Here is a 27,588-nt window from a genome sequence, read left to right as displayed (position 1 = left end):
AAGAAAGAAAGAAAGAAAGAAAGAAAAAGAAAATTTGGTGTTCCTCACACCTTATTTACAATAGCCAAGACACGGAAACAACCACCTCAGCGTCTATCAATAGATGAATAGATAACAAGATGTGGTATATATACATGCAATGGAATATCACTCAGCCATTAAAAAGGAAGGAAATCCTGGGGGACTTGGGTAGCTCAGTTAGTTAAATGTCTGACTCTTGGTTTTAGCTCAGATCATGATCTCAAGATCATGAGATCAAGCCCCATGTTGGGCTCCACACTCACTGGGGAATCTGCTTGGGCTTCTCTCTCCCTCTCTCCCTCTGCCCTTCCCCCTGCTCTTTCTCTCTCTCTCAAATAAATAAATCTTTAAAAAAAAAAAAAAGGAGAAGAAAGAAATCCTACCGTCTGTGACAACATGGATGGATCTTGAGGGCATTATGCTATGTGAATTAAGTCAGATAGAAAAAGACAAATACCAAATGACATCACTCACTTAGGGCATGTAAGCAAACAAATAGACAAAGACAAAAACAAACTCATGGATACAGAGAACAGATTTGGTAATTGTCAGAGACAGGGTGTCAACTGGCTGACAGGGGTAAAAATGTACAAATTTCCAGTTATAAAACAAGCAAGCCATAGGGATATAATGTACAACATAGTGACTATCATTAATAACACTCTTTTGTATATTTAAAAGTTGCTAAAAGAGGAAATTTTTAAAGTTCTCATCACAAGAAAAAAATTGTAACTACGTGTGCTCATGGATGTTAACTAGACTAATGGTGGTGATTGTTTCGAGACAAATATGGAATCCTTATGTTGTACACCTGAAACTAATACATTATATATCAACCATATCCCAATAAAATAATAATTTACCATATTTATATTTCAGTAAATCACAAAATTCAGTAAGTCCAAAAAAATACCAAATCAAGTCTAAGACTTTTTTTAAAAAATGGACAAATCGGGCAGCCTGGGTGGCTCAGCAGTTTGGCGCCACCTTCGGCCCAGGGCCTGATCCCGGAGACCTGGGATTGAGTCCCATGTCAGGCTCCCTGTATGGAGCCTGCTTCTCCCTTTGCCTGTGTCTCTGCCTCTCTCTGTGTGTGTCTCTCATAAGTAAATAAATAAAATATTTTTTTAAAAAATGGACAAATCAATTTCACTGCAAGAAAGTAAGAATGATTTAATATGAGGAGATGCATTAATATAATTTATCACGTACTTCAACTTTAAAAAAAAAAGAAAACTTGAAATCTTTTGAAACAAATACACAAAAGATATTTTATAAAACTCAGCATTCAGAGGCACCTGGGGGGCTGGTCAGTTGGGCATCTGTCTTTGGCTCAGGTCGTGATCCTGGGATTCTTGGATGGAGCCTCAAGTCAGGCTCCCTACCCAGTAAGGAGTCTGCTTTTCCCTTTCCCTCTGTGCCTCCCCTCATTTGTGTTCTCTCTCTCTCTCTCTCAAATATATAAATAAAACCTTTCAAAAATTTTTAAAAACTCAGCATTCAGTCCTGCTTCAAATTTTAAATATTTATTTTTATTTACTTATAATTATATATTTTCATAGATGTATTTTTGTATTTATATATAAGTATTTATATGTATTTTCATACCCATGAACATATATGTATTTATATATTTTTTTAATAATTTTTTATTTATTTATTTATGATAGTCACAGAGAGAGAGAGAGAAGAGGCAGAGACACAGGCAGAGGGAGAAGCAGGCTCCATGCACCGGGAGCCCGACGTGGGATTCGATCCCGGGTCTCCAGGATCGCGCCCTGGGCCAAAGGCCGGCGCCAAACCGCTGCGCCACCCAGGGATCCCCTGTATTTATATTTTTATATAAATATTTATATATTTATACTAAAAACCTCTTTGTAAACTAGACCCAGAAAGATATTTCAAGCACCTAATAGCCTATGATGTTGGAAGCATTCAATAAATAATTATCACATTATTGCATAAACCATGATTCCTTCATTTGATGAGGAATATTTACCTTAAGGCAAAAGAAATTTTTTCTCCACATTAATAACGGTGAAAACTTGAAAGGCATTTCATTACCAGGGCTTAAGGTGGGGGGAAATGCTCTCATTACCTCTGAAACAGGATAATTTTATTTAAAGGGCATAAATACCAATTTTAAAAAGAAGGGACAAAATGATTATTACTGACAAGTGATCTGATGGCCTACCTAGAAATTCCTTATCCTTCCATCTTCCCTGAATGCCTGCCCCTCCTCCTGCAAATACTTACACACAAGTAAGTCATCATGGAGCAGAAAGAAACCATTTAGCCCCACAAATATTTAGAAGCCAGATCTTTTTTATTTATTTATTTATTTATTTTATTTATTTATTTTACAGAGAGAGCACACACTAGACAGAAAGTGCTAGAGCATATGTAGGGGCAGAGGGAGAGGCAGACCCGCTGCTGAGCAGGGAGCACGATGTGGGGCTCAATCCCAGGATCCCAGGATCATGACCTGAGCTGAAGGCAGATTGAGCCACCCAGGTGCCCCTCAAACTTTTTTTTTAAACTGTTACCACCTTCCAGGGGAAAGTGGACTCATTGCTTACAGGGAATTGGAAATGAACAAAAGAATGAAAATGGCACAAAAATTCATGCCATTCATAATGGACTCATTTGCTCTCTGTTAGGATTTGTATTGTATAAAATGAAAGTATCCAGAATTTGAGATGATCCTCCTGGAGAGACAAAGAAAGGCCTTGGACTTTTCGGTCTGTTTTCAGTTCAGAAGGAAGAAGACCCACAGCTTCCATCTCCTCAGGTCTACATCATCAGGGACTGTGCTTTTAGTTCTTGATTCAAAGCCATAGAGTGAACACAGTGTTAGATCTGCTCAATCAGAAAAGAAATTACAGAAATGAGATGGGAAGGACATTTGCTGTCCCAGAACAGCAGTTTCAGGGATGTTGATGGAAAGCCCAGGACAAAAGTCTGCTAGTGAACTCAACGTTAAAGATTTAGCTTCTAGGGGCACCTGGGTGGCTCAGTCACTTAAGCGTCTGCCTTTGGCTCAGGTCATCATCCCGGGGTCCTGGGATCGAGCCCTACATCGTGTTCTCTGCTCAGCTGGGAGTCTGCTTCTCCCTCTCCCTCTGCCTGCTGCTCCCTCTGCTTGTGCTCTCTCTGTTAAACAATTAAAGATTGAAAAATAAATTTTTTAAAGTTGGAGAGTAGATACTCAAAAAAAAGTTTGAGAATTGATACTCTAAGCCATTCATGTCTTTTATGTATCATAGTGACCAAGGACAGAACCTGAGCATAATGGCAGTTGAAGTGGACCTATAACAATTTTAAAAGCAGCTGGTAGTGCACATAAGGAAAAAGGGTAAAGATACAATTTCGGGTTGGTCGTAGAGCAAGTGCATTCAGACTCCACTCATCTAGCACTTCAAAGACTTTAATGTGTTTTGTTATTATTCTGAGTTCACAAACATTATTAGTTTTCCAAGAGTATAAAAGCAAAAATATTTAGGAGCTTACTAACCATTTTTGAAGCTCCGATCTATCTTAAATGTAGATTTCTTCTGAAAAACAATAAAGCTGACCCGTGCCATCAGGAATTCAATTAGACTACTTCACAGGTAAGGGTTTCTTATTTATAGGTGCGCTCATCCATAAAATAGAGTTCTTTCAGAGTTTACTAAGCCATTTTTAATTGTTTCTCCTTAAAGTCAACCTGAAGACTGCTATAAGAAGTAATGATCTATTTTCCTGGGTATGTTCAATATACAACACCTTCAACTGAAAGACTTGTTTTAGGTTTCCCATTCATTTAAAATCCAGACTTATATTTCTAAAGGTTCTGCAATTAAATATGTACACACACACATATATATATGTATATATGAATATTCTGATAGATATTCTGGTATTCTAATGGCAATGATATTTCATATTCTTTTTTTTTTACACACTTTTCCAGCCTTTTTTTTTTGTAAGATTTTATTTATTTATTCATGAGAGACACACAGAGAGAGGCAGAGACACAGGCAGAGGGAGAAGCAGGCCCCCCACGGTGAGTGTGATATGGGACTCAATCCCGGGGTTCTGGGATCACGCCCTGAGTCAAAGGCAGATGCTCAGTCACTGAGCCACCCAGGCATTCCCATATTCCATATTCTTAGAAGTTATTTCTGCTACAAAGCTTAAACTAGTTCTTGCTTGTAATAACTTATGTATGTTACAATGTATCAATGATTACTCACCCTTAGTCATTAAGAATGTCAACTATGGGGGCGCCTGGGTGGCTCAATGGGCTAAGTGTCTGCCTTCTGCTCAGGTCATGATCTCAAAATCCTGGGATTGAGCCCAGCATTAGGCTCCCTGCTCAGTGGGGAGTTTGCTTCTCCCTCTCCTTCTGCACCTCCTCCCTGCTCCTGCTTTCTCTCTATCAAATAAATAAATAAATAAAATCCTATTCATTTGAAGGGGGTGAAGTGGCAGAGGGATAGAATTTTCAAGCAGACTCTCCACTGAGCATGGAGCCCAACACAGGGCCCGAGTCCACAACCCAGGAGATCACAGCCTGAGCCAAAACCAAGAGTCAAACACCCAACCGACTGAGCCACCTAGGGGCCCCTCCAACATAATTACTGATTATAGATCTCTCTCTCTCTCCCCGAGGGGAGCACTTATCTTCAGGTGTAGGACCATGTCATGCTATAAGAGAAGTCTCATAGCATCTGTCCTACCATCAGTACTATAATTTATTACTTATTTTTTATTGCCTAACAATAACTGTGTCCAAAGCATCATCACTAGCATTTACCTTCATCCTAGCATTTATCTACATCTACCTTCCCGATAAGCCTCATAAGGAGATTGAGACCCCAAGAGGTTTAGTGGATGACCAAGGTAACACAGTTGTTAACAAGAAGTAGACCAATGGTGGAACCTCAAGCTCTCTGAATCTAGGACCTAGATTCCTGACCCCTAACCTATATAACTAATGTTTATTTCACAAGCTTTCTGGTAAAGACCCCATTGGCTCCTTACTCTGAGATCATTGGAAACTCACTCAAAAGAAAGAGCTAGAGGTTTTGTGCTTGTTCTTCTTCTTTTCCCTAAAGTAAGATTCTAGAACTCTGGGAAACTGCTGTGTTTGTGAAGGTGTCTTGTTAATGAGGCTGCCTGCCATCATCTTTGCCCTGTTCTGTAGCCAAGGAAGCATCCTTTCCCCACAGCTGTGTAGTTAGGGATCTAGCTGGGGAGACCAGGAAAGTCTGGAAAGACCAGAAATGAACTCAGCCAATCATCCTTTTGAAACAACACTTCGGAAAATTTGTCTGAAAGTTGGGGGTAAAAAGCAAAAGGTGGAAATAGGGCATACTTTCAGAATCAGATGGGGCAATAGCCACCCAAGAATTATGTCTGGGATTGTACTCGTACCAATGATTAAAGATTCAAGACTTAGTGAACTTGGTAACTCTTCAACAGAACAGATAGCTCCCAAAGATTTATGGCCCGCTAGACATTAAACAGTTTTATAACTCAGCAATATTACTCTATTATTTCTTCATGCAGTTGCCTATAAATGTCCTAGCTTCTTAATGTTCTTTCAACCAGTATTAATGTCTAATGGGTTCTTCAATTAATTAATAAATTAAATTAAATCAGTAACACATGTTATGTTTGCCTGGGAATCATAATTTCACCTCTTTAAGAATCATACTCTGTAAACATGTTAAAGATTCCACCTGAGTGGCTCAATGGTTAAGCATCTGCCTTCGGCTCAGGTCGTGATCTCAGGGTCCTGGGATCGAGTCCCACATCGGGCTCCCCAGAGGGAGCCTGCTTCTCCCTCTGCCTATGTCTCTGCCTCTCTGTGTGTGTGTCTCTCGTGAATAAATAAATAAAATCTTTAAAGAAAAAAAAGATGCCATATTCACATGAAGAGTTTCAACTGATAAAACACAATGACCTCAAGTAATCTTTTAAAAATCCATCTATTACTTAAAACTTTCCTTGTGCAAACAATGTCTTTTTTTAATGTGCTAAACTGAAGAATGTTTGACTATCCTCTAGATATCTTTTCAAAGGTACAGTTATCACAGATCTGAGATAATTCAACACCAGGAAATTATACCAGGAGTGTTCTCAGTCTGATGGAAATGACAGGTGGGCTGGATAAAGCTAAGTAAAAATAAGATCTCATGGTTGTTCATATCACATTTTGTTGTGTTACAGGTGAATTCAAAAGCTGTATTTTCTCACTTTCTGGAGAACTGATGTGAAATATTTTGAACTAAATTTAGTTACTACTGCCTTTGGAAAAAAAAAAAATAGTGTTACCTTCAGCAATAACTCCAGAGTCTAGACACGTAACTGCCATCCCAAACGTCTCATCCTTCAGAGAATGCACTCCCAGAACGATTTTAGAAGATCTTCTTCTCTCATTATGTAAGATTATTCAGTGATTGCCAGCCAGCCACGGTCTTTATCAGCACTGAAACTCTTCAGGTGTAGGACCATGTAGGGCTAAGCTGTGGGACAAGGAGTAGGCTAGGTAAGCTGCCCATGAGGATTCAAGATGCAAATAAGATCCTACTTCTTTATTGTAATGTGTAGATACAACTAAATTGTATTACACTCCAGATCCAACCCACTGTGATGAGCTGGCTGCGATGAGAACACACACCCAGAATATCTGACCTCATCTGGTGGCTCAGGAAGGGTTTCTCAGAGGAAGCAAATTTTAAGACTAGAAATAAAAGGCATTTTATGATGGGTAGAAGGAGAATTATAGGCCCCATCATGGTTAAACGGCTTGGCTAAAAAAGAACATGGGGAAAACTGACTATGGCTGGAACGCAGGGAGTGCGGGAGTAAATCACAAGACAAGCCAGAGACATGGGCAGGGCCCAGGTATGCAGGGCCTGTGGCCTGGAAGAGGGAGTTTAGACTTTATTCTGATGAAGCAGGATATGATCACGTTTTCATTTTAAGGAGACTGCTCTGGCCACAGTTTAGCTTGGCAATATTAAATCCAGGGATTCCACAGAAAACTATCGCAGAAGAACAAGTGACATGTGGTGGGAACTTAGATTAGAATGGGAACCATTAGACGGAAGTGGATGGATCCCAGGAATGTTTAGGAGGTGGTCGTAATAATAGCTCATGGGGGTTCAGGAAGAAGGGAGGGGCAAAACCGCCTCCTGGGTCTCTGGCATGAACGTCTGAGTGGGGGCTACTCATCACTTACTACAAGGGAAAGCACTGAGGGACCAGCCATCTGGAGTCAATGGTCATGAGCTCCCTTGGAGGAATATTAAAGCCACACTGAGTGCAATACATCCAAGTGGAAATTTCAAGCAGGCAAACCAACACTTAGAAGAAAGCCCGGATGAGAAAGATGGGAAATTATCAATACAAAAATAGCAAAAAAGCCATGGAAACATGTGCCATCGCCCAGGAAGAGTATACAGAGTAAGGAAAGGAGAAGGACAAGAAGGGAGCTGGGATGAAGAGAGGAAAGGGATAAAGCAAAGAAGATGGGGAAAGAGAAGCCAGAGAGGCAAGAAGAGAGTCTGGAGTCCTCCCGACCGTGTCAGCCTGTGCTACCAAAACAAACCAAAAGGAATCCTATTCTAGACCTATGGGAACATAATGGTGGGAATTTTAGCCCAGGTAGGGGAGGGGAGGGAAGGAGAAGATACCATGTGAGACGTGGAGGCACATTTTACAGTTGGATGTGGCTCCCTCCACACATTGTCCCTTCCCTCCACAGCCCTGCATCCTGCCTCAGACTCTCAACGAGCTCTGCTGACAGAGGGGATCTTGCTGGCTGTCCCTCTTTTTCCTGTGGCTGCACTCAGCCTCCCTCTGTGTGGCTGACCCACATTCCTCTGGGTCCAAGTGAGCAAGAAGAGAACAGAAGCTCCAAGAAGTGAGAAGAGAAATGCCCGCAGCCTCCAAGAGAGGAAGTGGTAAAGTCTGTATCTCCTTCAGAGCTTCTTCTCACTAACCACTCATCAGATTATCAGAATCTACATTTTGGAGGTGCCTGATGTTTCAGTCAGTGAAACATCAGACTCTTGATTTTGGCTTAGGTCATGATCTCAGGATCATGGGATTGAGTTTTGCATCAGGCTCTGCACTCAGCGGGGAGTCTGCTTGAGATTCTTTATCTCTCTCTGCTTCTCCCCCTGTTGATGCACACTCGAAGGAAGGAAGGAAGGAAGGAAGGAAGGAAGGAAGGAAGGAAGGAAGGAAAAGAAAGAAAGAAAGAAGAAAGAAAGAAAGAAAGAAAGAAAGAAAGAAAGAAAGAAAGAAAGAAAGAAAGAAAGAAAGAAGGAGAGAGAAAGGTATGAAGGAAGGAAGGCTCAGTCTACATTTTGGTAACATCCTTGGATGACTGGTATGAATGTTCAAGTTCAAGGCATACTGATGTGTAGTATGGGGTCAGCAAACTTTGTAAAGAACTGGAGTAAATATTTTAGGTTTTGTGGGCCACATGGCCTCTAGGACAAATACCCAACAGAGTGGCTATAGAGCAAAAGCAGACACAGACAATACGTGACAAATGAGGTGGCTGCGCTCCATTAAAGTTTATTTATGGACACTGAAATCTGAATTTCATATGACTTTTTTTACATGTCACCAAAAAGTAATTCTATTCTAGGAGGACCTTAGAATTTTGTAGGTAGGAGTAAGAGATGATTTCATAAAACCTAGGGAGTAAAAGAGACATGCAATTTTTAAAATAAGATCCTGTGTGAAGACTGTGTTTATTCTACAGTTAAAAAAAGCCGCCACATTCAACATTACTCATCACGCAGACGGAGTCCTATGCAGATGTAACTTGGCCTCACACCTAAAAACGGAAGAGCTAGAGCTTTTGCGAGTTGGTTTCGCATAAAAGTTTCATATTTTCTTAATTGCAAAACAGTCGCCTCACCATGCTGTGGTGTCTCAGACACCCACAAAGTTCTTGTGGGCTTTTAGACCAAATATTTCCTTCTTGGGATTAATTTTGTTTTTTTGTATCCTTGTTGGTTTACCATTCTCTCTCTAGACAGGTGGGTCAGAGGTTCATGTGAATTGCTGGCTGTATCCATTAATTTAAATAAGGAATGACCCATTCTTTATCCAAGAAATAAAACCACCAAAATGTCTCTCTTGCCAAAAGAAAGAGATCTTTTTCTTAATATTTGAACTGCTCCACCTTAAAACAGATGATTTTTTTTTGTTAATCCATTTTCTTGGCATTTCACATGACATCTTCCTACTCTTCTTGGATTTATTTTCATCATATCTTGCCAAAAGAATTAAAAAATGAAAGCTGGAACTTTTCATTTCATTTTTAAAGTCATTTGATGAGAAGATCAAATAAAATTCCATCGACTGGCCAAAGTCCATCTCTTCCAAATACTTCACTGTACACGTATGTAAATCACACAAACTTGTAACCTTAAAAAAAAAAAAAAAAAGATGTTCAATATAATACAATAATGGCAATAATTTAAGCAACTATTAAGAATCTGAAATTATTGGGGATCCCTGGGTGGCTTAGCAGTTTAGCGCCTGCCTTTGGCCCAGGGCGTGATCCTGGAGACCCGGGATCAAGTCCCACATCAGGCTCCCCACACGGAGCCTGCTTCTCCCTCTGCCTGTGTCTCTGCCTCTCTCTCTCTCTTTCTTTGTGTGTGTCTCTCATGAATAAATAAAATCTTTAAAAAAAAAAAGAATCTGAAATTATTCAAAACAAAACCCAGTCAAAATCTGCAACCAAGTCCCCCATTTCTTCATGACCTTCTTTTAAAAAAAAAATAACCTGTTCATTTAATATCAAAATATGAATATTTTATACTTAGGACTATGAGCTATAGAATGTTTAGTTCTTCATTCAACTGTTTTTTTTTTTTTTTTAAGATTTTATTTATTTATTGGAAAAGAGAGAGCATGAGAGGGGTGGGATAGGCGGAGAGGCAGAGGGAGAAGCAGACTCTCCACTGAGCAGGGAGCCCAACCCAGGGCTTAATCCCAGGACCCTAGGATTATGACCTGAGCCAAAGGCAGACGCTTGACCAATGGGGCCACTCAGGTGCCCCTTCATTCAACTTTTAAAGAAGGAAGGATAAGGTGTCTTGATGGCTTCCATTTCTTTTCAGGTACTTAGAGACTTAATGATCACCTTTTTCCCCAAAGAGTGAAGAGTTGTTACCTACTCATGGCACAGGAGACTCAAAAAGAAAGTTAAAAATGGGAGATTTCCTGTTTGTCTTCCTCTTAGATGCAGAAAGCTGCAAAAGAACTGACCTTGAACTCACCTTGAAGGCAACAGAAAGCTGGATAATTAATAAAATTATGATTTGCCTTCAGTCCACCAGGAGCTAACACAGCTAGGCAGACAGATGAACTAAATGTCAGATGACAGGCCCCTAGGAGAGACCAGATGCTTGAACTGCTTCACCTATGGCAAAGCACAGCCTAAGGAGGCAATCAGCTTAGAAGAAGGTAAACAGAAAATGGATACATGTTTAAGGAATTCTTCAAGGCCCAGTGTGGACTAGAGTGACATTCACATCCCTGGTTGCTCCAGACAAGAGATCTGCACTCCCTCACCCCACCTCCCAATACCCCCCACCCAGGGCACAGGCACACAAGGCCCCGATCCCCTTCCCTTTGTGAAGAAAGACCTTTCTGGAAGCAGGAGCTGTGGTCTTGGGGAAGGGGCAGGAAGTGCCCACCCCCACCCCTCTGCATAGGCCAGGCAAAGATTCATTGCTTCTGGGCACGGATAGAAGCCAACAGAGATCGAAGCCAATATCACTTGTGGAGGTGCAGAAAACCCTCCATTTCTCCCCCTGTCCCAGGCAAAGATGAACTGTGAGGGCAGAGTCTGGCAGCCCCCCTCAAACCCACCACCAACTATGCATGGGCAACAAGGGCTAGCAATCTACCCCCAGGGCTGGGGTGTGAAGGAACAAAGCAACCCACCGGTCATTAATCTCAAGCAAAGGTTCCCTGCTGCTTCTGTTTTGACACAAAGTAGAGGTCAGCTACCACCCAGGGAAGAGCAGAGAACTATCTCCCGCCCAAAATTCTTCACTGATAGTTAAGAGTCTGGATGCCAGATGAGAGACACGAAAGTTGAAAAAGCCCCAGTCTTGAGATCCATGTCCCCAGGACCTAGCTTAGTGAGGCAGATCAAGAGAATGAAGAGCCCTCACTTCACACCCATCTTTGGCCTCTCACCAAATTACCAACAACTGGCAGGATACAACGTGAGAAAGACAAGAGCCACACAGAAAGACCCTTTATGCAGTCTTTGAAGGGCTGCTTCAAGCTGCAGGTGAATTGGGAACACAGAAAAATCCACCAGCATCCTAGAATCCACATTAAGTACCAGGCAGTGGCAACCCCCCCCCCCCCCCCGAGGAATTAAAAGGCCATGATATATTAATAGTAATTATAGCAACAACAAAACCTACAATCAGCTGAAACTGAGGCTGCATTGGCTCAACCTTCTCTTATGAAACATTGAGAAGAGTCATGCCCATTTCTGGGCATAAATCCTACTCTTTTATACAAAATGTCCAGTATTCAATCAAAAATGATGAGACACACAACAATAACAGGAATGTGTACTATGCTAATGTTAGATGTATCCTATATATGTCAGATAGGTCAAGTTAAAAGTGATTTTCTTTTCTATTCTTATTTTCCATCTAGAAATTCCATTAATTAGATCTATTAAAATCTCCAACCATAATTGCTGAAACATCAATTTCTCCTTTCTACTCTGTCCTGCTGCATCATGTATTTTGTTGTTAAATATATGATCATTTACAAATGTTAGAGTATTCTGATGTATTGACCCTTTATGATTAAAAAATATTCCTCATTGTTTCTAGTAATATTCTTTGTCAAAAAGCCTATTTTGTCTGAAATTTATATAGTCACTCCTACTTTCTTATGGCTATTCTCTGCAAACTGTACCTTTTCCATCACTTTCTTTTCAACCAGTTTTGTGTCTTTAAACAAATGTGTATCTCTTATACACAGCCCATAGTGGGATCTTGCTTCTTTATCCAGTCTGGTAATCTCTGCCTTTTAATATAATTGTCGATGTATTGGACCAACGTCTGACATTTTGCCATTTGTTTTCTATATGTCTCTTGTCCTATTTATTCTATTCCTTTTTACTGCCTTCCTTTGTGTTAAATATATTTTCTAGTATACTATTTTAATTCCTCTACTATTTTCTTAGCTTTGGGGTTTTTCTTGGTGTGTGTGTTTTTTTGTTTTGTTTTGTTTTGTTTTGTTTTGTTTAGAGTTATCTCAATTGCCACAAACCATTAACTCATCACAATCTACTTTCAGGTTTATACTGACTTAACCTCTTTTTTTTTTTTTTGGATTTTATTTTTTTAACTAATCTCTACGCTCAATGTGGGGCTAGAATTCATAACCCCAAGATCAAGAGTCACATGCTCGAGGCACCTGGGTGGCACAGTCAGTTAAGCATCCAACATTTGGTTTCAACTCAAGTCATGATCTCAGAGCCATGAGATTGAGCCCTACATCAGGCTCACACTCAGTGTGGAGTCTGCTTAAGATTCTCTCACTCTCCCTCTGCCCCTCCCTTCCATGTTCTCTCTCTCTCAAATAAATAAATGAATCTTTAAAAAAGAAAGAGTTGCATGCTCTACTGACTGAGCCAGCCAGGCACTACAATACTGACTTAATTTTGATAAAATATAGCAAATTTCATCCAGTAGTCTCAGACAAGAGGGCCACTTAAGCCTGCTGTTCTTACCTAAAACTCTTTCATTTTCAAGGATAAGTTGTTCTCACTCTGTTATTTGCCTTTGGTCAATTTCTAGTGCCTTTCAATAGTTATTTTTGACAGGTTCACTCAGTTTCATACTTGCTTTCACAAAGAGGAATTACCACCATCTTTATCCCACCATAACAGGAAGCTGACCTCCCTCAATTTATAAATATTAATATTTCTAGGAAATTTTATTGATCTAAGCTATGGCAAGAGAATAAAGGGGAAAATGTCAGTTCTCTTCATAACTGGATGCCAGTTTATGGACAGCATTCTCAGATCTTTAAAAAATGGTCCACAGAGAAACTTGAAAGATACAGTTACCTGTGGAGAGTATCAGGTTTCTTGTATGGTTAATGCCAGTTCCCCCACAGTGAAGGAGTCCTTCTGGACTCTCTGCTGGTGGTGAAAATCACAACTTCGAAGTAGTAAATTCTCCACCAGCATGGGGAGTCTTGGGAAGGTCTGAGCTTAGTAACAGTGGAGGATGGGGCAGTAAAGTAGGAGACAAGCCAGCCCAAAGCTGCTTCGGGGCACAAAGACTGGTAAAGACAATGATTTGAGCTTCATTACTTACATTTTGTTTTCCCACTGAACAAGCAAACAAAGGATGCAAAAATACACGTGAGACCAAGGGATTTCCATTACTGTGTATGGATACAATTCTGCTGCCCTCCCTTGTTTCTCAAGAAAGTGCATCTGTTAGTTTTACCATTTTCAACAGCCTGCATGAAACTAGGGATCCTCTCCGGAGAGCCAGGGGAGCCACCAACTGCAGACTCTTGTCTCATTTACACCCGGGAGCTTGCATTGGAGGTAGGCAGGATCCGTCAGCATCAGTACCCAAGGACAGTATGTATTACCATGCATCAAGTAAGCTAATATCCAAGGTCAGGTTCAAAACATACCACTGCACGACAGTAACATAACACAGCTATTAGCATTGACAAAGGACTTTATATAACATAGTTATTGCCACACTTGATTCCTTGCCATGCCACTGGGCTGCCAGATGCTTCTACAGGACAGGCCTGGCGATGGTCTACCATAGAAAAGGGCAGATTTTTTTTTTAAGATTTTTTTATTTATTTGACAGAGGGAGAGCACAAGCAAGAGGAGCTATGGGGGGGGCAGACTCTTCACTGAGCAGGGTGTCCAACAGGGGCTCGATCCCAGTACCCTAAGATCATGACCTGAGCGAAAGGCAGATGCTTAACCAACTGAGCCACCCAGGCGCCCCAAAAAAGATTTTTGAAGTCAAAACCAGGTTTCACCACTCATCACTTGTGCAATCAAGGTTTTCTCAGACATAAAAGGAAATGCAAAGCATAACCCAGGTCTTGAGGGCCTATTGAAGGTTCTCTTAAAATTAAGCAACAGTTTCATTCCTTAAGCATTTCCCCATTTTGCCTCTGTGTGCCTCCAATTCTTTCTCTCCACATCACTGAGACCAAAATATTTTTAATATCTCAGATCTGCTCATTTTGCTCTCTCAACACAGGTCGGGCGTCTTAGAGCCTTAGTGCCATGCTCAGCATAGTGTTGGCAATGCATAATAACATCTAATACAGGCATACCTCATTTTACTACATTTTGCATTAGTGTACTTTGCAGATTTTGCATTTTTTACAAATTGACAGTTTGTGGCAACCCTGCATCAGGCAAGACCATCAGTGCCACTTTTCTACAGCGTGTGCTTACTTCATGTCTCTGTGCCATATTCTGGTAATTTTCACAATATTTCAAACTTTCTCATTATGACTCTATGTGTTATGGTGATCTGTGATCAGTGGTAACAACTCAGATGATGGTTAGCGTTTTTTAAGCATAAGGTATTATTTTTAATTAAGGTATGTACATTGAGGGGTTTTTTAGACATAACATTATTTCACGCTTAATAGACTACAGCAGTATAGTGTGGACATAACTTTCCGTGTGCACCGGAAAACCAAAAAATTCACTCGACTCATTTTACTGTGATATTTGCTTCGTCGTAGTGGTCTAGAACCAAACCTGCCGTATCTCTGAGGCGTGCCTGTACTTAATGACCTCTTACTGCAAGCCAAGCATTGTTCCGAAAAGTTTAACATGCACCAACACATTTAATTCTTAAGATGAGCCATTTAAAAAAATTAATTAATTAATCAATTAAAAAATGGTATGAACTATTATATTCCCAACTTTATGGATGAAAGCAGTGAGAAACAGCGAGTAATTACCTTGCCCAAAGTGATGTAGCTGGTAAATGGGAACACTGGAACTCAAAGACTCTAGATCCAGAGTCCACCCTCTGACCTTGAGGTCCCACTGCCTGGCTTTAATTAAAAGAAGAAGAAGGAAGAATGACTTTATAAAACAAACAAGTGAAATTCACTTCAGCTTGGCATTCCTCAGATCAGAGCAGTGCTACATTTTATACAGTTGCATTTTTAAAGGGAGCACTTCATTTAAACACCCTCAATGGAAAGAAATTTTGATTTATTCTCCCAGATAATTCTAAGAAGATTAGAAGTAGATGCACTAACTTGACATAAAGCTCCTGGGAACAATAAAATCTAAACCAACATAAATTAACATTTAGTTTCTACTAAATGTCATCCAGGCTGGCTAGTTAGCATGTTCCGAGTGTACTGTTTCATTTATCCGCCCCATTCCCTGCATTTCAAACACCCAACCACAGCAATCGGCATGAACGTGCTCTATGTGCTGTTTGCATCACAGCTTCTATTCCCAATCCATATGCTAATAAGGTATGTTTTTACAGTGTTTTTCAACGTATCAATTACCTTCTTATACATCATCTCACCTAACCTTCAAAACAACCCTATAAGACTGGCATTGTAATTCTCATTTTTCTCATTCATGTCAAATGACAAGCAAGGGTTTTAAGTAATTCTTTCAAGGTCACACAGCTTGTAAGTGGCAGGATACAGATTCAACCCTCAACCCAAGCTTCAGGTGTAAGCCCTTTCCTGCTGCCCAAAGCTGGCATTTACCAGGATACTAAATTCGATCCCCTGTGGTGCCACAGTGAGTACAACGGAGTAATAATATGAACAGTTATGTTAGAATCTTGTCTCAGAAGAGCTCAAATACTTTACGCCTCATTGATCTTGCCAAATGTCTCTAATGGCCCATAAAAAGGAAGCCCACGATGTGGACAAGAGCGCCCCGTTGGTCCCAATGCCAATGCCAACAACCCACCCAGCACACCCAGTTCTCTGACCTCCCAGTGGCTCCCCAGTCAGGCGACTTGGCCTTGGCTTTCTTTGCTCTCCAGCCACAGAACACAGAGTAAGAAGTGGAAAGTAACCTCCTTGTTTCCAAAGGAGATATGTTTAGGTATCTCTCTAACAAAAAGAACAAAGTGGAAGAAAGATCACAGATTCGCAGAGGAGTAAGCAGAAGAGGCGACCAATCTGGTTCCTCCGCTCACTAGGCGAACAGCTTTGGGCAAATCTCCTTCGAGGCCCTATTACAAAAAACAGGTGTCTGGAGCACCTGGGTGCCTCAGTCAATCAAGCACCAGCCTTCAGCTCAGGTCATGATTCCAGAGTCCTGGGATCGAGTCCCGAGTCAGGCTTCCTGCTCAGTGGGGAGCCTGCTTCATCCTCTGCCTGCCGCTCCCTCTGCTTGTGCTTTCTTTTTCCCTCTGACAAATAAATAAATAAATAGAATCTTAAAAGAAAAAAAAAAAAAAAAAAAAAGCAAGCAAGCTGTCTCGGTCAGTTGTCCACAAATGAGGGCCTGCGGGTCAGATCCTGCCCAACACCTGTTTTATAAATCAGGCTGACTCAAGCCTGGCCACATCCATCCATCACTTATCACTGATGGCTGCTTTCACACGAAAGCAGAGCTGCGCTGTTGAGACAGAGACCGTCTGGACTTCAAAGCCTCAGATATTTACTACTTGGCCCTTACAGGAAAGGTTTGGCAAACCCTAGGCTACATCATCCTCAAGCCTTCTGCCTCTGGCTGCAAATCTCTGGTCATAACAGAATATTTTAAAAATGCATTTGAATTCTGCAATAGCCATGAAAAACAAGGACAGTTATGATGTGACACATAAATATGTAAGGACTCCGTGAAAGACATCAGACAAGTGGGATCCAAGAGAAATGGAAAGCCCTGGCAGGTAGCAGGCACAAGAATGGGGCAGCCCCGGAATGTGGGAATGACCCCAGGGAACACCTAGCTCAGACAAGGAGGGCAGAGAGGAGACAGTCCCTGGGCAGCTGGCAGTGTGGCTGGCTGAGCCCTGACCCCACTCTCCATGCTCAGCCTCAGCAGCAAAGGCATCCACCCCCAGGCTGGAGCCATGAGGTAGAAAACATGAGCCACGGGGACACCTGGGTGGCTCCATGGCTGAACATCTGCCTTTGGCTCAAGTTGTGATCCTGGGGTCTGGGATCGAGTCCTGCATCCGTTTCCCTGCAGGGAGCCTGCTCCTCCCTCTGCCTCTCTCTCTGTCTCTGTGTCTCTCATGAATAAATAAAATCTTAAAAAAAGAAAGAAATCAAGCAAGTAAGCCTGAGCCAGGACATTAGGACAGTGTGTCCCCAGGGACTGGTCATCCCTACCCCTGGAGAAAGGGGAACAACATTCCCTGGCAAACAGCTGCTGGTATATGCTACCCAGCGGTGCAGTGCCCCAGGCTGGAGAATGGTGCCATAAAGAGATGAAGCATTCACAGGGGAGCGAAGAGGGAATCTTGGTGATGGGTGAGCACCCAGTGTCTACCATGAGAGGAAAATCAGCACCGTGACTGAGCAGCCCCAGGTACAAGCACAACCTAATTCCTGAGTAGACAGTGTTACTTCAGTAGACAGAATAAGACTTAAGAATGATAGCATAAAATATACAGGGACTTCTTAGAAAGAAATTTAAAAAGGCAATGAACCTTAAAAAAAAAAAAAATAGCCAAAGTATATGAACAGGCAAGGCAACTCACCAGAGAAGAAACACCAATAGCTGTAAATACACTTAAAGGTTCTCATTTAGGAAGATTTGGACTCAAACAACAATTACCTACTACCCCTGCCCCCATCAAACTGGTGAAAATCTAAGAGAATGTCGAGGGAAGGACTGTACTTTAGATCAGCCTATATGTAGATTTTTTTTAAAAGATTTATTTATTTTGGGGAAGAAGCAGGTGCAGAGAGAGAGACAATCTTCATTTTTTTTTCTTTTCGATTTTATTTATTTGACAGAGAGATAGAGAAAGAGCACAAGCAGGAGGAGCAGCAGAGGGAGAGGGAGAAGCAGACCCTCTGCTGAGCAGGGAGCCCAATGTAGGGCTCGATCCCAGAACCCCGGGATCACGACCTGAGCTGAAGGTAGACACTCAACCAACTGAGCCACCCAGGTGCCCCAGGGTGAGAGAATCTTAAGCAGACTCCGCACTGAGCCCAGAGCCCAACAAGGGGCTCTATCTCATGACCCTGAGATCATGACCTGAGTTGAAACCAATAGTCAGATGTTTAACCAACTGGGCCACCCAGGCACCCCTATGCACATCTCCTTTAATCCAACCATTCTTAGTATCTACCAGAAAGAAGTACTATTATGCACACAGAAAAGATGCACGGATGAGAACAGTCACAGCCTTGTTTGAATCAAGAAAATCAAAGCAGCATAAATTCCCACCTACAACAAATCATGAGCAAACTCTGGTACATGGGAGCTAGGAAATACTCTGCATTCTGTGCAGCGGGGTAACTGGGAGCTTCTGATGGACGGTGGCTTTTTTTAAAGATTTATCCATTTATTCATGAGAGATACGAGAGAGAGAGGCTGAGGGAGAAGCAGGCTCCTTGTGGGGAGCCCCATGTGGGACTCGATCCCGGACCCTGGGATCCTGCCCTGAGCCAAAGACAGATGCTCAACCACTGAGTCACCCAGGCGTCCCAGCTTTTATTTTTTTTTAACAGCATTCCCTTGCCCCTAGAACAACACCCATCATGCAGAGGTACCGAGATTTATTGGATGAATAAAATTTACATGAGTGTGCCTGTGTTGTTCTCGGGGTGCTAAGGCCTGTGGACCGACCGCATCAATACACACACACACTCTCTGGCTCTCCAGCTTCGAGTTAGCTTCAGCCCCTGAGACTCCTTCTAATCTCAGGAATGTATTAGTCAGCTAGGGCTACACTACAAAATACCCCAGGCTGGAAGGATTAAGCAACAGACATGTTCTTTTCTTTTAAGATTTTAGTAATCTATTTGAAAGAGAGAACGAGATCATGAGCAGAGGGAGAGGAGAGGCAGGGGGAGAAGCAGACTCCCCACTGGGCAGGGAGCCCGATGTGGGACTGGATCCCAGAACCTCGGGATCATGACCTGAGCCCAAGGCTGATGCTCAACCACTGAGTCACCCAGGCGACACAACAGCAGACATTTTCTTTCTTCCAGTTCTGGAACCTGGAAAGTTGAGGAGCGAGGTCAGGCAGGATTGAGTTTGGGGTGAGGGTTCTCTTCCCTGCCCTCTTCTCCCTGTGCTCTCTCACATGCAGGCTGAGAGCAAGAAAGCCTTCTCATGTCTGCTCTTTTGAGGCACTAGCCCCATTATGGGGACCCCACTCTCATGACCATGCAGAACCCTAACGGCCCCCCCAAAGGCCCCACCCCTGAATACTATCAGGTAGGGGGTTAGAGTTTCAATCACAGGAATTTGGGGGCAAACAAGCATTCACGCCATCATAGGAAGGGAGGAGCAGGAAGGGTTTTTATTTGCCTCCCTTTGGGACTGATGTAGACAGACTGACTACTACCCCCACAGACAATCTCAGGGACATATCCAGGGACATATCTCCCCCTCCCCCCCAGCCCCTTCCCTTCTCTTTTCCCCCCTTCTCCTACCCCTTCTCCCACCTGGTCTACAGGTAGGAACAGCTCCCTGAGGATGACTGACCTCAGGGTGCTGTGCACTCCTATGGTCTCCCTACATCCTGCTTAGTACATCAAATTCTCCTCAAATTACCCGGTTCGACTGAGTCATCTGTTTCTCCCCAGGTTCCTGACAGACACGGATATGTGTGTAGAGCATATTTTTTACATAAAGAAGGAAAGTTCCAGACCAGAGCACAGATAATGACATAATCCACATAGTCAAGAAACTACATATTTCTCTGTGTGCCTATGTGTGTGTGAATTCAGAGAAACGGAGGACAGAGGAGGCCCACGACAGTGATGACAGTGATTGTGTCTGGGAAGAAGAAGACAGAGGAGATGAGCCAAGGGGAAGAGGGGCCAAGCGGCAATCTCGCTTGGTGTATATTGTTAGAATTCCGAACACTGAGCATGTACTTGGTTATTGCACGTTTAATTAAAAGATCTTGAAAGAAATAATGTCTGAAGGAGAGACAATGTTCACTCTATATTTTTATTTATTTATTTTTAAGTAGGCTCCACACCCAATGCAGGGCTCGAATGCACGATCCTGAGATCAAAACCTGAGATCAAAAAAAAAAAAAAAAAAAACCTGAGAGGGCAGCCCTGGGTGGCTCAGTGGTTTAGCGCCACCTTCAGCCCAAGGCGTGATCCGGGAGACGCAGGATCGAGTCCCACATTGGGCTCCCCATATGGAGCCTGCTTCTCCCTCTGCCTGTGTCTCTGCCTCTCTCCCTCTGTCTCTCATGAATAAATAAAATCTTAAAAAACAAAGTTACCAGTAGCAGTTAGCATTAGACAATAGCATCATGCGAGATCTGTTTTCTTCTTTTTGTCTTCAAAGTTTCCCGACCCAAAAATTACGTGACTTTGGTAATTATGAAATTATTTACATCACAAATTGGATAAGTTAAGGAGAGAGGACTGGATCAGATAGACGATCTCTGAAGTTATTTCAAGTTCTAAACTCCAAACTCTCTGATGTCTCATTTCAACACAAAATTATCCAAACAGCAGACAACAACAGGATATCCGTGATTGATCGAGTGGTTCCAGGGAGCATAAATAAGGAGACCTCAAAATATTCACAACAGGTACATCCACAGTGAGGCCATAGCCAGGGGACCGGCAACACAGGCGCTGGGCCCCAGCGTGCGGGCGGAGAAGGGAGGAGCACCCTGGGTCAGGAGGGAGGCTGGCCTTCTCTCTGTGGGTAAAGATTCCCTCCTGGCACCTGGCACATCACATAGGAAGGGCACACAGATCAAGCGATCCCCCTCCAGCAGAGTCTGGAGGGAAGAAAGAATGGAGAGGGTGTCCAAAGCGCAAGGTCTGAGGCTGGTGCACAGCTCAAAAGTGAATCGGCCTATCCTCTGGACACACATAAGGAACTGGCTTATCCTTTTGGCCAAAAGTGTGTGTCAGAGCAAAGAGGCGATGAAAGCAATTGGCAAAAGGGAGAGGAGAGTCCCTCAAGACCATGATTAAAAACAAAACAACACAACACAAAACAAAACCAAACTTGACTTTATGGAAGAAGTAATTGGGGAAGCACAGCTACGTTCTGGCAGCAGAGACACGCCGGAGCGCACCACAAGGAGATGATGCTGGCCCTCCCATGCAGAAGGGAGCACCTAGACAGGGGGCAGCACTCCACTGAGCCCTGACCTAGGCAGGCCCTTGGCAGGGAGAGTGCAAAAAGGCTTCATGCGGCTGCATGGTTGCATGACGATAAGGGCAGCAGTCCCCTGCCCCCCCCCCCCCCCCCCCCCCCCCCGCTCCTGTTCCCTAACTGCCCACCTTGGGGCAAGGTCCGCGCCCTCTCATTCTGCAGATTACATGAGCAGGTCTGGCGCGTGGAAGATTCTCAATCAATATTAGCAGCCTTCCCCCATCCCCACCTCTCAGTTTTCTCCTTCCCTCTTGTATTTATAGATTTATGCAGATACCGGAGATATTTTTGGTGCTGATTCCAACCCCCTGAAATAAATCATGTTACAGGAAGTAATTTGTTTACAAAGCAGCTCTATGAATCTGCATGCTAAAAAGGAATTCCCTTCCCAAGCATAAAAATAACTGGTCTCTTATTGATTAGCAAATAACCTGCTGGCAGGCAAAAGTGGAGCTTGACTTAAATACACCATGATTTTTTTCCACAACGCCTCCCGATCTGAAGACCCTACAGAAGACCATTCAGCAGTTTGGTGAGGAAAGAAAGCCAGATCGATCATCAGAGGAAAAGAGATGGAAACTTCTTAAGGATTAGGATACAACAATCTGCCACTCTGTCATTCCAATTCCACCTCCGAATGGTAAGCGTCTGAGATAGGCTTCTCCAGAGGCAGACTCTGAGACTCAGATCTGCATGAAACTGATTTATTAGGAAGTAGTCTCAGGAACTAACAGTAGGGAAGCAGGCAGGATTGAGATAGAGAAGGAAGCCATGCAAGGGTGAGACTTTGAGCCAAGTGTTAGAGAATATAGCATTCGCTCCACCCCAGAGGGGGGAAACGGTGGCACCTCTGGAGACAGTGTAAGCCATCCCATCAGGAGCAAGGGATGCTGAGAATTTATGGCCTCACACCTGTCTTTCACCAGGTAAGAACTGGCTCTGGGGGCACTGGATTGCCAGACACTCCCTGCTCTCCTTGCACTAAGGCAAACCCATCCCAAGGGCCTCAGGGGCAGCCCTTCCAGAGAGAAAGTACCAAGGAGACAGTGCACACAGGTCAATGGAATTGACATTGGGGAGATTTGGGAAGATACTGTATGCATATGTGGGTGTTCATGTCCTGAAATCTATCCCCAGTACCTCTCCTGCTAAATCATCTTAAAAGAAACAAAACATAAACACTGGCATGTCTCAGAAGCTGTACATTTTGTTCCCATACACGAACACAAATTAATCCATGTATTCATCTAAAACAGATTCCACTGTAAAATGCAAGTCAGTCTTAACTCTGGATCTTAGAAGAAATTCTACATTCTTCTCTTTTACAGCCACATTTGCAAACCCTCAAAAGAGAACCTATTCAAGTGTTGTTCTAGAACTGTGTTTACTCAGGAGTATCAAGTTCTTGAGAAGTAAGATTCATTAGGCCACTGTGATGCTGGACCTTTTTTTTAGAATAGAGATATGTATTGAACATATGATGCAGCATAAAACTCAAATGGAAGGGTCTCCACAAAGCGGCAGTCATTATAGGGGTCCAGCTGCCCGCATGCATCCCATGCTCCTCCTCCTTGATACCCACTTCAGCTCACCAATGTGAGAGTCCTAAGCTGTAGGAGCACAGAGAGGAAACAGTATTAGGTTCCACTCAAAATCATCTGCTGCCAATAATAGACAAAATCAAGCTACTTGCATGAATCATCTTTCACTCTCCAAAGAATCGGCAGCTTGGTGTCTTTTGACTGCTGTGGCACAGAGGATCAAGGTAGACAGCCCCCCCAGGACAGCTTCCCTCTGACCCATGGATCATCCCCCTACTCTTTTATCCATATCCTTTGGTGGTAAAGCATCAGGACCAGTTACTTAGACTATACAGTCTACTCCGCTATGTAATTGAGGGGACTTGCAGACACACGCTATGATTGGGCCTGTCTGTCATTCCTTGGTGATTCACTCACTTCATTTCCATGCAAGAACTGTTTCCCTTGGGGGATCTGGGTGGCTCAGTCGGTTAAGCATCTAGGTCTTGACTTCAGCTCAGGTCGTGATCTCAGGGTCTTGAGATCAAGCCCCATATTGGCTCTGTGTTCAATCCAGAGTTTGCTTAAGACTCTCTCTCCCTCTTCCCCTGCTCTCTCTCTTTCTCTTTCTCAAACAAAAAACAAAACAAAAAAACAAAACAAAACAAAACAAAACTGTTTCCCCTCTGGCTCTTGGATGCAGAGGACACTGTAGAGGTCTTTCTCATCTGGGTCTCTTGATAGGTTTCAGATATATTTGCCCCAATGCCACCCACCATGGAAGCTCTATCATCCCTTTTCTGGAATGCCAGAAAAAAATGCCACTTTTTTTTTTTTTAACAGCTCACTACCTCATCTCTCATTTGGGAGTCACCTACCCCGCCATTGTCTTCACTCAGAATAGTAACATAACCACCATGCATGCACTGTAATTATTAGCTATCCAATTACAATATCTTTACTACAGACACCATCTAAAGGAAGATCCTTAGTCAATCAAAAATCTGAAAAAAATATATCCTTTCAATTATGGGCAAGAGATAGGATAAAGCTTAATGTTCCAATGAGCCAGGAATAAAAGAGGAGAAAAGTGAAAAAAAGAAAACAAAACCAAGGGGAAAAAAAGCAGAGAACCTAAAACAACTGAAAATAGGGAAGAATTACGAAATGTAGAAATATTGAAGATAATTTGCTCAGGAGCTGATAGAAGGTGCTGGGTAGAGACCAGGCCAAGCTCTCCAGCACACAGAGCAAGGCTATGGAGAATGAAGGCCAACCTCTAAGTCTAAATTCCATTAGGGTTTCCCTACTCATTTCTGACTCAAGTGGGTGTCTTGCTCTGCCTATTTTCCCATTTATAAAATATGCATAAGAATTCCTGAGACATAATACCTTTGGCACTCCGTTGTGAGAATTTTAAGTGTGGAAAGTGCTTTGAACTTGAGAAAATGTAGTTTCCAAGCTGCAAAATCATAACTGCCTGCAAGCAAGCCACCTATTCATAGATGCCTTTTTTTTTTTTTTTTTTTTTTTGACCCGGATATCAAGACCTGAGCTGAAAGCAAGGGTCAGACACTTAACGGAGTCACCCAAGCACCCCACATAGATGCTTTTAAAAATAACTGCTGGGGCATCTGAGTGGCTCAGCCAGTTAAGCATCTACCTTTGGCTCAGGTCATGATCCCAGAGTCTGGGATGGAGCCCCAGGTCAGGCTCCCTGCCTGCTTCTCCCTCTGCTACCTGTTTATGCTGTCTCTCATTCTCTCTGTCTCTCTCGCCCTCTCCAAAAAAAATAAGTCTCTTTTTTTAAAAAATGTGTTTATATCAAGCCACATCTTCACTGTGCTCTTTGCTAAAAAGACTTCCTCCCATTCCCATTAATGTCATATAGATGGACTATATTATATTAAGGAAATATATCATGATATATGCATTATGATAACTAAAAGAATTTTTTAAAGAGGTCAAAGTGACAGTGAAAGGACAAAATAGAAGCTCAAAGTAGATTTTACCCCTCAACATTTAGCAAATAATTCAACCTCATTCAACAGTTATTTAGTGACACTTTCTATATTCCAAGGCACCATAGCATGGGGGTTATGAAGCTAAAAATCAGACTCTGTGCTACATAGTTGAGGGTATATATCCTACAACAAGTATACTCACTTCTCTTTTCTTTCTTTTTTTTAAAACATTTTTTTATTTTTTATTTATTTATAATAGTCACACACAGAGAGAGAGAGAGAGAGGCAGAGACACAGGCAGAGGGAGAAGCAGGCTCCATGCAGCGGGAGCCCGACGTGGGATTCGATCCCGGGTCTCCAGGATCGCGCCCTGGGCCAAAGGCAGGCGCCAAACCGCTGCGCCACCCAGGGGTCCCCACTTCTTTTTTCTTTTAAGATTTTATTTATTTATTTATGAGAGACACAGAGAGAGGCAGAGACACGGGCAGAGGGAAAAGCAGTCTCCCTGTGGGGATTGCGATGCAGGACTCGATCCCAGGACCCCAGGATCACATCCTGAGCTCAACCGCTCACTGCTGAGCCACCAGGTGCACCACATATCCCCACTTCTGTAAAGGTTGCTGGAAATGCCCTTCCCAGCGCACAGGCCACTATCAAATATTCAGCCCCACATGGACATTTTCCAGAACATGCACTTGAGTACTCAGCCACCCCGTCAGCACGGACACCCAGAGATGGGTCTAGAAAGCATGGAGGCATAAGCTACTCCAGCGATCAGATTCCATCATCATTAGGAAGTCCAGCAATAAGACTGAGATGATCACAAAAATTGCACAGCACCTTGCTCCAACGAATTGTTTGGAGAATTGGCTTACTTAATGGGTACTTCTATCAATGTAATACAAACACAGGGTTGAAGAAAGCAAACACACTGCAAGGCCAACGCAGAGAAACCACACCCACTTCTCTCGCTTTTCCCAAATGTCCACTCGACTTTCAGGGATCAAAAGGTTTCAACTGCCTCAAGGGTCTCCTCTAGTATGCACTTTCCATGTTTCTAAATAATATATTTACTCTGCCATTTACTCACTTCAAAACTTGGGATGTTATCTACTGACTTCCAAATATGGGAAATGATAATTTAGCTTCTAAATTCCTACCACCTATTTACAAACCTCCAGAGGGAGTAACATGACAATTAAGTTTAGATCTATCATGGGCAGTCATATTTTTGGGGTTCAGTAAAAGCATTTTACTGCAGAGGTAAGTAATGTAGAATTATTTTATTTCCCTTATTATATAAGTTTTATGCAATTATTTTACAATTACAATTGTAGTACGTTGGGGGCAGCTGGCTGGCTCAGTTGGTAGAGCATGCAACTCTTGATCTGAGTCATGAGTTCAAGCCCCATGCTGGGTGTGGAGCCTATTTAAATAAATAAATGAGTGAATTAATGAAAGAAGGAAAGAAGGAAAGAAGGAAAGAAGGAAAGAAAGAAAGAAAGAAAGAAAGAAAGAAAGAAAGAAAGAAAGAAGGAAAGAAATCGATGTAGTATGCTGTAATTATATCAAATTAAAGTACATAATATTGTAATATGCTAATTATATTATATAATCATAATGCAATCTATTGCTTTATATATTATTTATGTATTATTTATAATATAAATAGCAAAATACTATTTGATTCCATTTGCTTCAAAATACTTATATTTCATATTATAATTTAATATTTGTTACTTGTTATATTGTTACAAATATGGAAACGATGTTATGATTTATAACACTGTATTACCTGAATATCAAATCATGTTATAATAGGGTTCAGTTTCCTTTATTATACACAAGGTTTCCTATATTATATTGATTTCCTAGATTATAAACAAGAATAGCTTCTTTTTGTTGTTCAACTCTTCAACTGGTGTCAAACTGCTCTGTGTACCAGCTCTCATGCTAAGTACTTGGAAGAATTGTGACCAAAGCCTCCTGGCTCCATGGCTCTGACATTCCAGTAGAACACTATAAACATAATAAACAAATCCAGAAGTTGGTAGGTGGTGTTAAAAAACAACAACAGCAACAAAACACCACTATCGCCTCAATTTTCTACATACGATGCTAGTTTTCTGGGTACCATGATCACTTTTTCTCCACATGCTCCATCATATCTGTCAGATGCCTACCAGTATTACTTTCCAAATGTTCAAACATCATCAGATAATCTATTTTTCTTTAAGTAGGCTCCATGCCCAAGAGGGCGCCCAACGCAGCGCTTGAAATCACCACCCTGAGATCAAGACCTGAGCTGAGATCAAGAGTTGGGATGCTTAACTGAGTGAGCCCCTCAGGTATCCCTATAATCTTATTTTTTTAAAGATCTCCCCACCAGCAAAGAGCTGGGCATTTACTGAGGTTTGTCCAAGTATCAATATCTGGACTTTTTTTTTTAATCTGAACAAGAAACTTACCCCCTCCTCCCTGGTTATCAGTGTCTGAGAAGAGAAACTGGCAGTCTGATTCTCAGCATGCGGTGTTTTGTTGAAGCTTACCATATGCCACGGTGAGCTCTGCCCCGGCCCTCTGTGGTGTACTCCTCCAGCTGGAGGCAATGCTCACTAAGGATGGCTGCCACCTTCAGGATGTGGTATGCATGAGGAATCAGAGACCTCTAAGAATACATGGATCCAGAAACCAAGGCATAGAAGCAGAAATCGCC

General features: G+C 42.4%; 1 long non-coding RNA gene across 2 annotated transcripts in view; it reads right to left on the bottom strand.

The window, feature by feature from the left end:
• Positions 1–8,578: 8,578 nt before the first annotated feature.
• Positions 8,579–27,588, bottom strand: part of LOC102156427 — a 35,776-nt gene continuing 16,766 nt past the window's right edge. Inside the window, exons 4-6 of one of the 2 annotated variants that reach the window (XR_005366338.1) lie at positions 15,046–15,141; positions 13,539–13,736; positions 8,579–9,459 (exon numbers count right to left, since the gene is read on the bottom strand). This is a non-coding gene — a long non-coding RNA (uncharacterized LOC102156427). The remainder of the gene's footprint in view (positions 9,460–13,538; positions 13,737–15,045; positions 15,142–27,588) is intronic. The other variant, XR_005366337.1, reaches the window with a different exon arrangement.

The sequence above is a fragment of the Canis lupus genome, chromosome 11, assembly GCF_011100685.1.
Source record: "Canis lupus familiaris isolate Mischka breed German Shepherd chromosome 11, alternate assembly UU_Cfam_GSD_1.0, whole genome shotgun sequence".
NCBI lineage: Eukaryota > Metazoa > Chordata > Mammalia > Carnivora > Canidae > Canis > Canis lupus.
The sequence above is the reverse complement of the archived record's forward strand: the minus strand, read 5'-3'. Positions and strand labels throughout refer to the sequence as shown.